Genomic DNA, 16,000 nt, shown 5'->3' on the forward strand with positions numbered 1-16,000 from the left:
AGGTGACTCATCAGAGGTCACACAGCAAGTTATGGGGAAACCTAACCACTCAATTCAATGAATGCTTAATATTAAATCTACCCTTTGATTAAGTTCATTTCTTTGCATTAGAAGCCAGAGAGAAGCCCAAGGCCAGATTAGGATGAACCAAGTTAGCCGGCAAAGGGCCAGAACCAGCTCCTTCCAGGGTCCCAGTCACAGCCCAGGGCTATTTTCTGCCTAAGTGCAGCTGCTGCTGTGGGGTAGTCACTCAAGGGTTTTAGCCCTTGGCTCTCCTCAGGAGAGGAAAAAGGAAAGACCAAACTCCTACGGATCCTTTTGTTTGAGGGCCAATGAATACCTTGCACCTTTCACAAACTTCCAAATAACCCTCTGCCTTCCAGTAATTCTAGGAGAATGGAAATTGACTCCCACCTGCCTCTTCTAACACTATTCAAGCTAATGGCTCGGGGAGAGGCCAGGGATCGCTTCTCTGTGTGCCTGCAGCCCCCTCCTCTTCCTCCTCCTCACAGACCCAGGATATTGATCATCTCCATCAGTGATGACGCAGGACTGGGTGGGGAGGAGGCCGCAGCCCTGCAGGGGAACCGAAAGACAGAGACCTCTAGCCATGCAGCTGGGAAGTGGGGAGTGGAGGAACGGGGCTCGGGAGCCCCTCCGAGGGTCTGTGCTGGAGGCTTTCCAGTGAGGCGACAGCGGCTTATAACAGCTAATTTCCTTCCCCTTGCTAGAACCAAAAATCCACAGGGTTTTCACTGCATATTTGTGTATCTGGCACTCTCAGCTCGCCTCCCCTTGGGGACCATAAGAGATGCAGAGGAAAGAAACAACATGGTCTTCCATAATTTCAAAGTCAGTTCCAGAGTTAATAATAAATTAAGAGCTGGGGGAGGGGTGGAGGCCTCGATGTGGAAGGCTCACTCCACGCAGCATAGAGCAGCCCCTCCGGGAACAGCTTCTGGGAGTCAGGAGAAAAAGTAAGTGCGCTGGGGACCGAAGATGCTGAGGTTGCTTCCCCACCGTGGAAGGCTTCCCCTGGGACCCCAGGTTTCTGTAGTACCCACGCCTGTGGGCGCCCACCCCAGGATGGATGGGGATGGAGGTGGGAAGAACTGGAGAACATTCTCTCCCACCACTCTCCAGAGCAGGCTCCAGCTGCATCAGAGCACCCAGTATTCCCACAGTCTCTGAGGAGGGCAGCATGGCTGTTTCAGAGGAAACAGGAAGACTTCTCACCCTGGAAGTTGACAAAACCCACTCACCTCCGAGGAGGGTTCCAGACCAGCAGCCATGCCAGTTGGAAATCCAGTAGTCCTAAATGCCTGTGTGATTTTGTTATTCATTCTTTTGGTCCTAGGAAGACTATCTCCCAGATTAGGAGCTCCCTCGTTCTTCACAAGCGTCTCTTCCACCTGACTGGAAGCTCAATCAATTCTTGTCTGGGCTAGATCGTCAGGGGACTGGGAAGCCTCAGGGAGGATACTAGGCAGGTTTTGTCCCAAGAAGGTGGAGTGGGGTGTGGACAAGATCACTGCCTTGAAACATCTGAAGGGCGGTCCTGTAGGCATGGAGTTTACACCTAGCCCAACGAGAAGAGCTAGGAGGAATGAGAGATGGCATGAGGGACTCAACCTGGGATCCAGAAAAGGGTGAACTTTCTGGGAGTGGGTCAGCGAGAGGCAGTGAGCCTCCCATTTCAGGGGGAGCTTCTGGGGAGGGGCCGGGAGCACAAGGTGGTGGTCATACCTGGCAGCTGTTCTGATCCTTACCAAGCCCAAGAGTCAGTCTGTGATGGACAGATGTTCCTGTCTCTTCCACCCCTACACCTAGAGCTGCCCCTCCTGGCCACACAGAGAGGGACCAGAGGCAAATGTGCATGAGGACACAGGGACCCAATCCCAGCCAGGGAGGCCACCAAACAAATCAATCAGGCAAACAGCCACAGGCAGAGGATGGACACAGCAGTGGCTCGTGTGGGGCTCTGCCCCCCTCTTTGCCATCCCATGGCCTGGAGGACAGTCCCAGTGTCTGCCAGCTGAAAAGGCTAATAAATAGGAAAATCAGTCTTCCTTACTGATAGAGGCAGTATTCTCTTCTCTCCACCACAGGGGAGTGGGGCCTCAGCTCACTCTGTGTGCTACAGGGGACCCACTCGTTCTTCACAAGGAAAATGGGGCAGCACAGAGCAGGACAGTGACTTGCCTGCAGCCACACAGCTTACATGGCTGGTAAGAGGAAGGGGCGAGGCAGAGCTCAGGACTCCTTCCCTATCGACAGCTAGTATTCTTTCTCCTGCCCTTGCCTGCCCCTGTGGCACCATCTGCTCCTGCAGCAATCGGGAGTCCTTTTAAAACATATGTTCATCTCAGGCAGGTCCCAAAGTGGATGGAGAAATGATATATATGTTATTTGCTGGCCCGCGAAGAGCTGGGAAAATGAGCTCTTGACATTTCTGGGATACCAGAAGCATTCCTGGGACGTGTGGTCTCCATGCTTCCTCCCCCCAAACACGTTCTCTCCGGGGCACTGGGGAAGCTCGGTATTTGTCATTCTTCTCCTCCCTGTGCCCATCTGCTTCCTTCCAGGAGCCCCTCTGCACCTTGAAGACCAGGCTTGCTCCTTGGGCTCCTGGTGGGCTGCTAACGAGGAACCTGGAGGCCAGAGCCCTGTGCACACTGCTGAGGAGCCCAGGGTGTGTTCAGCAGGGACCATGACCTCTCCCCACTTGTGAGTAAATCCTGGAGAACAGGAACTAGTTTTAGAACGAATCCACATCTGAATCCAGACCCCTGAAGTCCACCCTCTTTCACCCACCAAAGCAAACAGCTGGGTCCCACAGACTTGGCCCCTCCTCCACTACCCAACACTGTCTAAGGCCCGAGATGACACAGTGACCTCTGGGGATCCCTTGCCTGAGGTTTCTGGCTCCATCAATCACAGGGAGCTGGAGAGGGAGAGCAGATTTCCCTCCAGGACTCCCGCGGATACCGACCCGGGCACACACGCTAAAGTCCTCTCAGCAGTGCTTTCACACGCTTCAGAGCAGGGCCTGCTCCTCCTCCACCCCCGCCCCTCCTCTCCTCCCCCACTCCCGCCCCTCCTCTCAGACCCAGGGCAATTTCTCTACAAGTGTGCTCACGCTGGGCCCTCTGAGCCACTGCACCAATTGACTGGATTTCAATCAGAAATCCATCTCCCTTAAGGACCGCTTTGGATAAAAGCAGAAGTAACCTGCAATCTAGATGCTGATGCCAAGCCATAATGGGGGAGCCGGAGAGAAGCCCGGCCCAACTGCGGCCCCAGCCCCCATCCCCCAGCCAGGGCGAAGTCGGGCCTCAGCTCCCAGGGCCCGAGAAAAAGAGGGCAGGGAGCCTGTGCTGCCTCTATCTCAGCCACCAGCCGCCACAGGCTAAATCCTCGAGACTGCCGCTGGGGTTAGCCGGCTGCTAGCCGTTTTAACAGTTGGCCACGGGCGGGAAACCAGCCTGGCACCCCTGGGCAGGCCCTCCGTGTGTTTCCCAGGATGTGCCCTTATAGGCCGGCTAAGGAGGGTCTGGGTGTCCTTAAAAGCCAGGAGGAGCTGCGGACTCAGCACTTGTCCCCACCTACCAACGCCCAACCTCGTCGCCAGCTGCTGCTTCCACCACTGGGTCCTCTCTGGGCCATATTGCGGTCAGGAAAGGATCACTCCGAGAAAGCCGAGCTGCTCCAATGCCCCCGCCCCCCAGACCCCGCACCGTGGACGTGGACGGAGGCGGTGCTGTAGGGACAGGAGGGACCCCGCGGAGCACTGTGGCTCTGGTGCGCAGCACGGACAGCCTCCCTGGTAAATAATGCACGCCTCCCGGGCCAGGCTGCAGCAGGTAGTGTATCAAAGTAATATCGCGCTGCGAATTGCAGTGTAATCGCCATAATTTAGGGCCCCGTGGGTGAGCCTGTTTTGGAAAGGCTGCGGGCCCGGACGGGCAAGGTGACTGGAGCGTCTGCGCCGGCTCTGACCTCTGGATTTCCTCCAAGCTAAGTGAGCCCATAAAAAATGGAGAAGCCCAGGCTGTCTCTCAGCAAATGGGGTGTGGGCAGAGAGATTGTATTATCTATCCAGACCCAGCGAGATGGATGCGCCTGCCGGGAGAAAAGCGATGTCACTGCGCGCACAGCCCGGCAGGTTGGGTGTCCGCGTGCGGCGCCCATCCTCTCCCAGGTGGCCGAGAAGGCCGGACGATGTGTCGGCTGCGCCCTGCCAGGAGCTAGATGTTTTCATTAGGACTTGGGCGGCCCCTGCCGTGAGCTGGCGGATCAGTGCCTCCCACGGGCTGCTCAGCAACCACCTTTCAGGGCCCCCAGGACCTGACTGCCGTGGCCGCTCATCCTCCCTCCTCTTGTGCTGAGAAGTTGGGGTATTAATATTCCTGCCCAGGGCCTCCTGGGGGGCCTGCTGCCCGCTCCCCTCCCCCAGCTCTGCCAGGGAAAGTCATTCTGTGGTGGAGAGATGACAGCAGGAAATGCGTTTGCAGGTTTCCTTCTAACTTCTTGATGGGAGCCAGCTGGAAGCGCAAAAGCTGTGTTGTCCCTCTGTGCTCTGCTCCTGGTGACCTAGAAGGCGATAATCGTGAGCCTCTCTCAGGAAAGACAAAGAAATGGAAAAACTTATTAGACGCTGCAGCCCCGTCACATTGCATTAGCAGAGAGCCTTGTATCTGCAGCCCCACCTCGGTGCCAGGGAGGCTGTTCTGTGTATCTTTAGAAGCCCCCACCCCCACCCCATGCCTAATTCCCCGGACCCAGGAGTTACCGGTTCCTCCTCACCCATCTCTAAATCATTTTATGCCTCTCAGCGAAGAGCCTCAGCAGACACCCAGCCTTCCTAGTCTGAGAATCTGCTGATATTTCCCAGCCCTGTTCCACACCCGTCTCCAGCTTTCTTTTTGCTTGGGTGGTGGGCTCCGAGCTAGCAGGGACCTTGGAAACCAGCAATTCTGGTTAAACAAGCCAGAATGCATCCTTACCGCAGAACATTCTGCAGCAAGAATGAGGGAGATTTATGTGTATGTGGACATAGAAAGATGTCCGGGATGTATTGTTAAACAGGAAAAGCACGTTGCAGAATAGCATGGAAAGTACAGTCTCATTTGTGTTACAATTTAAATAAAGGCTATATATACTCCCATGCTTGCATATGCATAGAAAATGTCTGGAAAGATAAAAAGGGGCTGTTAGCAATTCTTGTCCCATGGGACGAGGAGAGGCAGAAAGGGACTTTAACCTCTCATCTTACATTATGTGCTGTTACATTTTTTTTTAACAATTGCATTACTTTCATAATTTAAACATAAATCTTTCCCCCCATAAAAAAAAAACCCCAGCAATCTCTCAGTCAAGCCCCTTCTTATGAAACTGAGGCCCAGAAAAGGAAAAGGACTTTCCCAAGTTGCACAGCATTTATGGCTTGGCCTCAGCCCTGGTCCTGCCCTCTCCTCACCCCAGGCACACAGCTCTGCCAACCAGACCTGCCTGACCCATGAGGGAATCATGGACCCCCCTCTTTCCAGAGTAGGAAGGGCCCCTGACTGGGGTGTGACCTTACTTGAGGGAACAGTCAGATAAAGGCAGGGGATCCCAAGGTAAGAGTTACAGATGGATTTGAAACTTGGCTGGATGGCCTGCACATGCCCATGACCTTATCCAGCCACCGCCAGCCCAGTCTTCTGACATAGCTGGCCTCTCTCGGTCCAGGCATGGCCAGGGTAGGGACTGAAGGGTCATGCCTAGCGTGACCTACCATCTTGATTTGTCCAGGACTGAGAGGTTTCCCATGACATGGGACTTTCATTGCTAAATACTGGGCAGTCCCGAGCAAACAGGAACAAGTTGGTCACCTTTGTCTTGCCAGACATGTCTGCAGCAATCTGCTAAGAGTCTGGCAGGATTCTAGAAGGTTGTCTCTGGGTGAAGACAGCTACCCCCTGCTCTGACTTTTCTGAAAAGTATGAAGCTACAAGAGTTAATTTATATTTTGTCAGTTGTGCTTTCCCCTTGCATTCGTACACACACACACACACACACAGACATACACACCCCTCCTAGTCTCCCTTAGTCTAGAGAGGCATGTCCCCCGGGGCCCAGCGATCCCACCCAGAGCCCACTGACTCTCTTTTCTCTTTGAGCAACTTAATCCTCAAGAAATTCTAGAGCCTATAATTACACATGGGATTCAGAGCAATTTCTCATCTCTACCTCCCCATCCCAGGAGACAAAAAGGAAATTTCACACCCTAGTGAGCCCAGCTCATCTTTTCCTCTTTGATGCCAGCCTGGGGTTAAAAAGCAGGGACAGACGACACACGCCTCCTCTGGGGCCTGATTCCTCTGCTGATTTTGTGATTCAAAGCATGCATCTTAAAGATCATAATCTGATTGTGCTATGCCCGCCTTCCCGGCCGATTAATGGCCTCCTCGCTTCCGCATTGCAGCACCCGGTGCTCTGCAGAAAGCCACCTCCCACACCCCAGCCCCACCTGAGTCTGGCAACATGGAGGAGAAAAGGCTAAGGCTAAGCAGAGGGCTTGGCAGGGAAAGAACAGAGATCTGAGTTCAAGTCGTAGTCCTGTCTCTAGCTAGCTGTGTGACTTTAGATAAATTACTTCCCCTCTCTGGTCTTCGATTTCCTCACCATGAAATGAAGGTATTGGCCTACATGGTCTCTAAGGCCTTTTAAACCCAATAAACCAGACTTCCTTGGTTAAATCCTGGTTCCTCCTTCTAGGTGGGTAAATTTGAGCAATTTTCCCATGCCTCTGTCTTCATCCACCTCATTGTCGTAGTAAGAATTAAGTGGGTTCACATTTTTAAAGTGCTTAAAGCAGTGCCTGGTACATGTCAAAGCACTTGTGACAGGGATATTAGTGCTCCATGTTTATACACCTGGCACTCACTAGTCCCATGCCTGGCTCTTGGACTCCCAAGTACCTGTGGTTCTCTGCCCTGCCTGATGGGTTTCTTTGATCCCCACACCTCCTACCCCCATCACTCCAGTGTCCTTGCCCTGAGCTCCATGCAGGCTAGAAGAGCAAGGAGTTTAAATGGCTCAGAGTAGCCCTCAACCTGATGACGGAAGCGAGTTGGCATATAAATACCCCAGCGGTCCCTCTGAGATAGCTCTGAGGCTTCTTCTGCACAGACTCACAGAGATGCAGAGGACTGAACCCTGTACCCAGGAGGCTAACTGCTCATTCACACGCTTTTATTGGCTTCCCTCCTGCCTTCCGCTTCCCCACCCAATGCTCCCCAGGATCGCCCTCCAATAAATAGCTTGCACCCAAATCCTTCCCTCAGTAATTACTCTGTGCTAATGCACTTTACAAATGTACCTTCGTTTTTTTTTTATTTTTCTTTCTTTCTTTTTTTTTTTTTTTGAGACAGCATCTCACTTTGTCATCCAGGCTGGAGTGCAGTGATACAATCATAGCTCACCACAGCCTCCAATTCCTGGACTCAAGAGATCCTTTCACTTCAGCCTCTCAAGTAGCTAGAACTAAAGGCATGAGCCACCACCTTTGACTATTTTTTAATTTTTTTGTAGAGATGGGGTACTACTATGTTGCCCAGGTTGGTTTTGAATTCCTGGCCTCAACTAATCCTCTTGCCTCAGCCTCCCAAAGTGCTGGGATTACAGGGATGAGCCACGGTGCCTAGCCTACCTTCGCTCTTCACAACCACCTGAGAAGTGAGTGTGATTGTGCCCATGTTACAGATATGGAAACTGAGGCCTATGGAGGCTAAATGCCTTGCCCAAGACCACACAGCAGGTGAGTGGCGCAGCTGGGATTTGAAGTCACATCTGTCTGACTCCACAGGCTCTACGTCTCCATCCATCTCCCTCTGTTCCCTCTGAGGGGTGGATCCTGCTTCAGAGATGGAAACCTCATTGCTTCAGAGGTACAGCAGCAGCTCCTTTGCTCCAGGCAGAGAGCAGCGGCACAGGGCTAGGGCCATCTGTGATGATTTTCTCCTTTTCCAGTCACACTCATAGAACCCTGGGGTGGCATGGTCCCAGGCAGAGCAATCAGGCACTTGGTAGCACAGTTCCAGTTTACATGCAGACATGTGGAGACCCTTGGGGGAAAGTGGCCTCCCAAAGCGCCAGCGTTGGACTGAGCTGCTACCTGCCCCAAGGGGGTGCAGCACTTCCTGGTCCCCAGCTGAGCCCCCCTCTCAGCCCCTACAAGTGTGTGCTGATGGCAAGCAACAGGCCATATGCTTGAGACTTGGGGAGCCAAGCCTCACATCCTCCTGTCAGCGTAGAGAGCTCACTTCAGACCTGCCCTTTTTACAGTTGCTGGCTTTATACATGTCAATAGTTTTTATATGCACATGGTTCCAAATTCACAAAAGCCTTCCTCTTTTCCCTGTGCCCCAGCTTCCCTCCCTGAAGACAACAGCCACTGTCACTGATCTGCTATGAATCTTCCAGAGAGAGTCTACCCACAGACAGGCACATAAATGCAGTCATTGCAGGTACATTCTCCTTTTTCTCTAGAACAAAATGCCTTGGAGATCTTTCTGTGCAAGTACAGAAAGAACTTCCTAATTCCTCTTTAAAGCTATATAGTATTCCAGTGTATTTATGTCCCGTAATTGATTTAGCTAGTTCTCAGTGAATGGAAATCTGAGTTATTTCCAATTACTTGCTAATACAAATTTTGTACATAAGTTACTTCACACACTTGGAAAATAAGCATAGGAAAAATAGCTAGAGATAGAATTACTGGGACAAAAGAAATGCACATTTGTAATTTTAAAAGATATGACACGGCCGGGCACGGTGGCTCACTCTTGTAATCCCAGCACTTTGGGTGGCAGATCACAAGGTCAGGAGTTCAAGACCAGCCTGATCAATATGGTGAAACCTCATCTCTACTAAAAAATACAAAAATTATCCAGGTATGGTGGTACCTGCCTGTAGTCCCAACTATTCAGGAAGCGGAGGCAGGAGAATCGCTGGAACCTGGGAGTAGTTTTCAGTGAGCCGAGATCACGCTGTTGCACTGCAGCCTGGGTGACAGAGTGAGACTCCGTCTCAAAAAAAAAAAAAAAAAGAAGATGCAACAAACGGACCTCCAAAGGTGTTGAATCATTTCCTCTTCCACCAGTCATGTGCTGTGCTGACAGCCAACTACATGCCAGGCTTGGGAGTGGATTACTGATTCTGGTCTCACTATATTCCCGGTGGGGGCGGCACTATCATCCTTATTTGATGAGAAAATTGAGAGAGTTCAATTTTGCCCAAGAAGACCGAATAAACCTTTTATTGGGTATTTCATTACATGCTAGGGTCTGTGCTTTACATTTGTTATCCTGTTTAACCTTTACAATGACACTATGAGGTGGGTACTTTTACCATCACCGCCCATCTTATAGGTGAGCCTAGTGTTGGGGCTCAGAGAGGTTAAATAGCTTTCCTAGCATCACACAGCCAGTGGTAAGTGGCAGGGCCCAATGTGAACCTGGACTCTCCCTGCTCCCACTAGGAGTCTGTCACTGGCTTCCTGTTTCCTGCCTTATGCGTGCCTCAAACTCCTCTGGTTTGGGGGTTGGGGGGTTGCACAAAGCAGAGTCCCCTGGGGGCATTAGACAAAAAATCGATATGTCAGCAATTGGTAGAAGGGAAGTGCTGGAAAGGATCGTGAAAGGGCCAGGGAGGGTGGGGCTGGAAATCCGAGGGGTGCTTCTGGTTGCCTCGATATTTGGGGGAGGTGGGGCTGCTGAGATGTTCTCACACAACAAACTGTCCCCTACATGTCCACAGTGCCCCTATTGAGAAACTCGGATTTCATTTAGCAGATGCAGAAATAAGGGGAGGATCCCCTTGGAAAAGGTACAGGAGTTCTGCACCGGAGGCAAAGCCAGGATGAGAAATTACTCTGCTGGCTCCAGGACCAGCACTCTGAACTCTGCGTGGGGCTGCCTCCTGCACACACTTGAAACAATGAGATCCAGACCAAACAGCTTAGTGTGTGTCGGCAGGGGAGGAGGGGCTCATTTATCAAGCACCTGCTATGTACACATAATCACAAAATCACCCAGGCTGGGGTGCAGTGGCTCAGTCTTGGCTCAAGACTCTTGGGCCCTGCCATTTACCACTGGCTGTGTGATGCTAGGAAAGCTACTTAACCTCTCGGAGCCCCAACACTAGAACCTCCGGGGTTCAAGTGATTCTCCTGCCTCAGTCTCCCAAGTAGCTGCGATTACAGGTGCCCACTACCATGCCGGCTAATTTTCATATTTTTAGTAGAGATGGAGTCTCACCGTGTTAGCCAGGCTGGCCTCAAACTCCTAACCTCAGGTGTTCCACCCACCTTGACCTAACAAAGTGCTGGGATTACAGGCGTGAGCCACCACACCTGGCCAGAGGGTTCTTACAAGATTAAATGAATATAAGCAAAGCTTTTAGGACTGTGCTTGGCATGGAGTCCAGCACTCTACAGGGTAACTATTATTATGATGACCTGAATTGTCTTCATCCCTTCCAAGTCTTCCCGGTGCACCATAAATGCTTCTCTGATTAACCAGAATGCACCTTGCACCCCAGTCTCAAAGCACTCACCCTCCCCTCATTTCTCTGAACGTGTTAGTCTTGGTCCATAACTGCTTTCCTCTGAGTGGCCCATATGTCTCGCGCCACGTCCGTAACTCCCACCATGGTAGGATGAAGGGAGCTTGGTCCATGAGTGTTCCGGAATTCCTATCCAATGGGACTCGGAGGCCACAGGATGATTAGAAGGGAATTCATCTTAAAGCTGAGTCTGCTAAGTATGCACAATGATTTTACTTAAAACCCCAATACAGGAGGTTTTCAAAAATTGAGGCAATGTCAGTTGTGTCTAGGAAGGGTTATTTTTCTTTTATATGGAAGGACATTGGGAGAGATATACAGAGACAGTTCTATGGTAACTCTCATTTTACAGAAGAGACCAGTGCTAATTCTCCCAGCTGAAGAGGGCATTGTGGGGCCTGAAACCCAAGCTGAGGGCTTTATATTGACTGCCACATTGACTCCAGTGAGCTAAGGGGGCTGATTCCAGGTTCTTGAACCAGGACATAACTTACATGACTTGATGAAATTGGTGTTTTAGGATGCCCGCTCTGGTGGCAATGCTTGGTACATGCTGGTCTCCCTGTTGGAATGCCTTTCCCGGGTTTGTATGACCCAAGAACTGCAAGTTGAAGCTCTCCATGAAGCACCCCCGATCCCTGATCCCCCCCAAAGGCAAGGGCTGAGTTTTAGCTTTTCATCCCCAAGCTCTGGGCTACTGTCAGGCACATCATGGGAGCTTTATAAATGTTGATGGGATGAAGGAATGGAGTGATGATGGCCTGACTGAGACGGCGGCAGCAGGAAGGAAAAGGAAATATGAAGACAAGTTGAAGGAAGAACAGACAAGGCCTCTTGACTGGTTAGGTGTGATGATAACAGCTGTATCTTTATAGCAATGCTGTAGAGCAGTTTATATAAGAGTAGCACCACATTTGACAAATAGGAAACTAAGACTCAGAGAGAGTACACAGCTTGTCAGTGCTTGAGGTCACATAGCTCGCAGGCGGTAGAGCCAAGCTTTGAACCCAGTCTAGCCCAGGATTCATGCTCTTAACCTCTGGCCTGTTTTGTGCAATTTACAAGGACAAGCAGGTGAGTAAAGTCAAAACCATCCATTCTGGAAAACGGATAATGATGCTCAGAGTTCTGGGTCTTCTGAGCTCTAATCTGTTGCACTGTCCCTGCCAAGTGCCCCCTTCCCATTCATCACCTCCTTAAAGGCTCAGCCCAACACCCACCGCGATCCAAGCTCAGTCTCCACGGAATGTACTGCCTGGACAGAGACCCAGTGTGCAGACGCGGGGGCTGGGGAGTGCGGGCAGGAACCTGGGTCCCAGCCCTCAGGCTCTTGGTCTGCCCCAGCAGGCTCCGGGCAGGAAGCCAGTCCAGCCCGCTGTGCCCTCTCTCTGCTGCGCCTCCTCCCTCACCCAAGTCACACTCCACACGCTCAGCTTCTTTTGTGGTGGGTGTTTTGATTAATTTTATTCTAATTAATTCAGTAATCTCAAGCTGTTTGTGAAATCTGCACCGAGCGCGGCTCTGTGATGGATCTGCAGAAGGGGCTGCAGACAAACACCCGATTTGTGTCGTTTCTCCGTTGGCACTATATATATCTTACGTCTGGGAGAGAGTGCGCTGGGGGAGAGCAGCAGGACGCCGCCCGCCTGCCGGCTTTTCACTGTCATTCCCCAAATGCCCTCTACTTGCCCATGGCCAGGGCGTGGGGTCTGTGGTTGGGCCACAGGGATCCTGAAGGCTTTCCTACAGGCAGGTGGGCTTGGTGGCAGGGCTTTGAGCCTTACTCTGCCTCTTCCTCTTTGTGGACCCTTGGGCGGTTTGCTTAGCCAGCTTCAGCACCCCCACCTAGAAAACAGAGATGAAACGCCTACCCTGGCCACCTCTTAGGCACTCAGAGCCAGCTGGAGTATGCGGACAGGCTTGGGGAACTGTAAAGACCTAAGAAACTTAGGGCAGTGCTGGTGTCTTTATCGGAGAAGCCTCAGAGTGTGGTGGTGAAGAATCAAACCAGATTTCCTGGTTTCGAATTCTGCCTCAGCCTCTTATTAGTGGAAAATTTTGCCGAGGTTACTTCGCCTCTCTGCGCCTCAGCTTCTATGCCTGTAAAATCAGGGCGATAATAGCACCCACCTCAGAGAGGGTATTTTTTTTTTTTTTGAGACTGAGTCTTGCCCTGTCACCTAGGCTGGAGTATAGTGGCTCAGTCTCGGCTCACTGCAACCTCTGCCTCCGGGGTTCAAGTGATTCTCCTGCCTCAGCCTCCCAAGTAGCTGCGATTACAGGTGCCCACCACCATGCTGGCTAATTTTCATATTTTTAGTAGAGATGGGGTCTCACCGTGTTAGCCAGGCTGGCCTCAAACTCCTAACCTCAGGTGTTCCACCCACCTTGACCTAACAAAGTACTGGGATTACAGGCGTGAGCCACCACACCTGGCCAGAGGGTTCTTACAAGATTAAATGAATATAAGCAAAGCTTTTAGGACTGTGCTTGGCATGGAGTCCAGCACGCTACAGGGTAACTATTATTATGATGACCTGAGTTGTCTTCATCCCTTCCAAGTCTTCCCGGTGCACCATAAATGCTTCTCTGATTAACCAGAATGCACCTTGCACCCCAGTCTCAAAGCACTCATCCTTCCCTCATTCCTCTGAACGTGTTAGTCTTGGCCCTTAACTGCTTTCCTCTGAGTGGCCCATATGTCTTGCGCCAGGTCCATAACTCCCACCACGTTGGGATGAAGGAGGCTTGGTCCATGAGTGTTCCAGAATTGTTATCCAATGGTACTCGGAGGAAACAAGATGATTAGAAGGGAATTCATCTTAAAGCTGAGTCTTCTGAGTATACACGATGATTTTACTTAAAACCCAAGTACAGGAAGGTTTTCAAAAATTGAGGCAATGTCAATTGTGTCTAGGAAGGGTTATTTTTCTTTTATTTGGAAGGACATTGGGAGTGACATACGGAAAGGGGGGACATCCCTCCCAGCACACTCTTGGCACTTGTACTACGAAGAGGAAAACAACTGCCCCACCCAACAAGGCAATGGAACAATATGGGAGGTGATGCTTTAGGTGGGTAGTCAGGGAAGGCCTCTGTGAGGAGGTGTCAAGTCCTGAGAAGAGGGAGAAAGCCCATCGTGTGAGCATACGGTTAAAGAGCACTCCAGGAAGAGAGTACAGTGTGCAAAGGCTTGAGGTGGGGATGAGCTTGGGGTATTTGGGAAACAAAGAACAAGCTGAGGGGAAAGGCAGGATAAATTACAGTGACAAGGACACAAGGTCCAGGCCAAGGTCATCGTCAGCCATGAGTCCCCCAACTCTGTTATCTGCATGCCAAAGACCTGATTCATTTCACAGCCACGTGGTCAGATGCCTCCTCATCCCCCTTCTCCTCTTCCTGCCCCTGCCTTTCTCTGAGCTCTGAATGTCCCCTTTTCTGCCAGTCATATTTCCCCAGCCCCCTCCTCTCCCCACTCCTTTGCCCATCCCATCTGTGATAAATTTGGCAGATTTCTCCCACGAAAGCCTAAATTATCGGGGTCCCTAGTCACTTTGGGACTTAGTCCCTCAAAAGACAGTGTTGAAATTGCAAGCATCCATCAGAACGTGAATTTCAAAATTTCTAAAAATTCCCTAATTTAGGTTTGTCTCAACTGTTCTTCAAGACCAGAACTCTCCTTGGATTTTTCAGCAGGCAGTTGAGCCCGATCCCTACTCCTCCACCAGACTGCAAACTCCCTGAGAATGAGAAGCTCAGACACTCAACTCTGAGCCACTCTAGCACAGCACCCAGCTCCTAATACGTACCTAGAAGGCGGCCTCTTTAGTATTACTATTACCATGATTGCATCGCTGCTGTTGATACTGCTGTCTGCTCTGCTCTCCTCATGCCTTGCCCAATGCCTCGCACACAGTAGGGTCTCAGCAAAGTCTTGCAGGTACACAGATTACAAATGCATAGTTGTCATCCCCACCTCGATGGTCTCGCCTCCTACTACCTCATTTGCCTGTAACAGCTTCTCCCTCATTTGCCTTTTTTTCTTTTCTTAACTGCTGCTATGTTCTGAGCCAGAGCATTTGAACGATTTTTGTGCAGTAACTCCCCACCCCCATGCCCAGATCTTAGAGGCCTAGGAGATTAGTGTCAGGAGATTTGGTGGGTAATGGGTTCTGGGCAGTACAAAACAGCCCCCTTTACAGAGATACAATTACACAGGTTACACTTCCCTGAGTTCAGACACAGCCACAGACCTCAGGGAACCTGGTGTCAGCACAGATGGTGCATGGGGCCACATTATACGGAATATTCTCCGCTTGCTATAAAGCTGTTGACAAATATAGGAAATGAGATGTTTTTCTTTTCCATGATTTTTTTCCTTTCCTTAGCCAAACACTGCAGGCCCTCGTGAGTCACAAAAGTTTTGAGATATTATTCAAAAATATAGGAGGAAAACCCCATATTTCCCCCGTCAAAGGTTTGGTTTTCTTATTTATTTATTCGCATGCCACTGGGTAAATTGAACTCTGAACAACATTAAAAGGAAATAAACATATCTCTTAGCTGCTCACGGACCTAGCACTCACCAGGGAGCTGGGTTATCAACAAGCAAGCCTCCCCAGGAGGGGACAAAGTTGCAGTCTGGAGGGGGGTGGGGGTCCAGGGGCCTGCAAAGTCGAGGGGGCCCTGCAGGTCCCCACTCCTGGCAAATCGAAGCTCCCTCTCCCCTGGCCAGCCTCCAAGACCCACAGCTGATGAACACATCCACTCGGTGTCCACAGCAGCTCCCAGAAGGTGGAAAGACTCCATTTCTATTTCCAGCTTTCCAATACCTGTGCCTCTCACTCACCCAGCCCAACACACACACACTCGCACACACGCACACTCACATGCACATCAGCAATGACTAACAAGCCCAAACCATAGGGGAATGTCATTTCAGAGTCTTATCTGCGTGGTTGAAATCAGAGGGTGGAATGCCTGAGAGCATTCATATGGCCTGTTTGCATTCACTGAGAATCAATACTTACTTTGAGGGAAGAAAAAAATGTGTTAAAAAAAAAAAATATATATATATATATATACCTACACACACACTCAGATACATATCGGTGGTGGACAGATGGATCTTTCTCACCCTGAAAACCATGACGGATGAATTTTGTGTGGACCTCTATGCATTTTAAAGTTGCATTTAAACTCACTAAATTAGAATCTGGATTGGTGGTGGTGCCAACCCAACCCTGCCCTCCTCTTCCCCTCAGCAGGGGGGGCAGCCAACCAGGTTCTCATTCAGAATTTAATCTTGTCTGGGTGGCGTGACCACTTCTCTCTCTGCCCGGTTTCTTGCTTTCTTTCTTTCTTTCTTTCTTTTTTTTTTTTTTTTTTT

The 16,000-nt window shown here is 50.8% G+C and overlaps 1 long non-coding RNA gene across 1 annotated transcript in view; it reads right to left on the minus strand.

Annotated features, from left to right (window-relative positions):
- Positions 1-3,850: 3,850 nt before the first annotated feature.
- LOC108299894 overlaps positions 3,851-16,000 on the minus strand; it is a 20,381-nt gene continuing 8,231 nt past the window's right edge. Inside the window, exon 2 of the long non-coding RNA XR_005199085.1 lies at positions 3,851-4,593. This is a non-coding gene — a long non-coding RNA (uncharacterized LOC108299894). The remainder of the gene's footprint in view (positions 4,594-16,000) is intronic.

Source organism: Cebus imitator, unplaced genomic scaffold, assembly GCF_001604975.1.
Source record: "Cebus imitator isolate Cc_AM_T3 unplaced genomic scaffold, Cebus_imitator-1.0 Scaffold24, whole genome shotgun sequence".
In the NCBI taxonomy this organism is placed as follows: Eukaryota; Metazoa; Chordata; class Mammalia; order Primates; family Cebidae; genus Cebus; species Cebus imitator.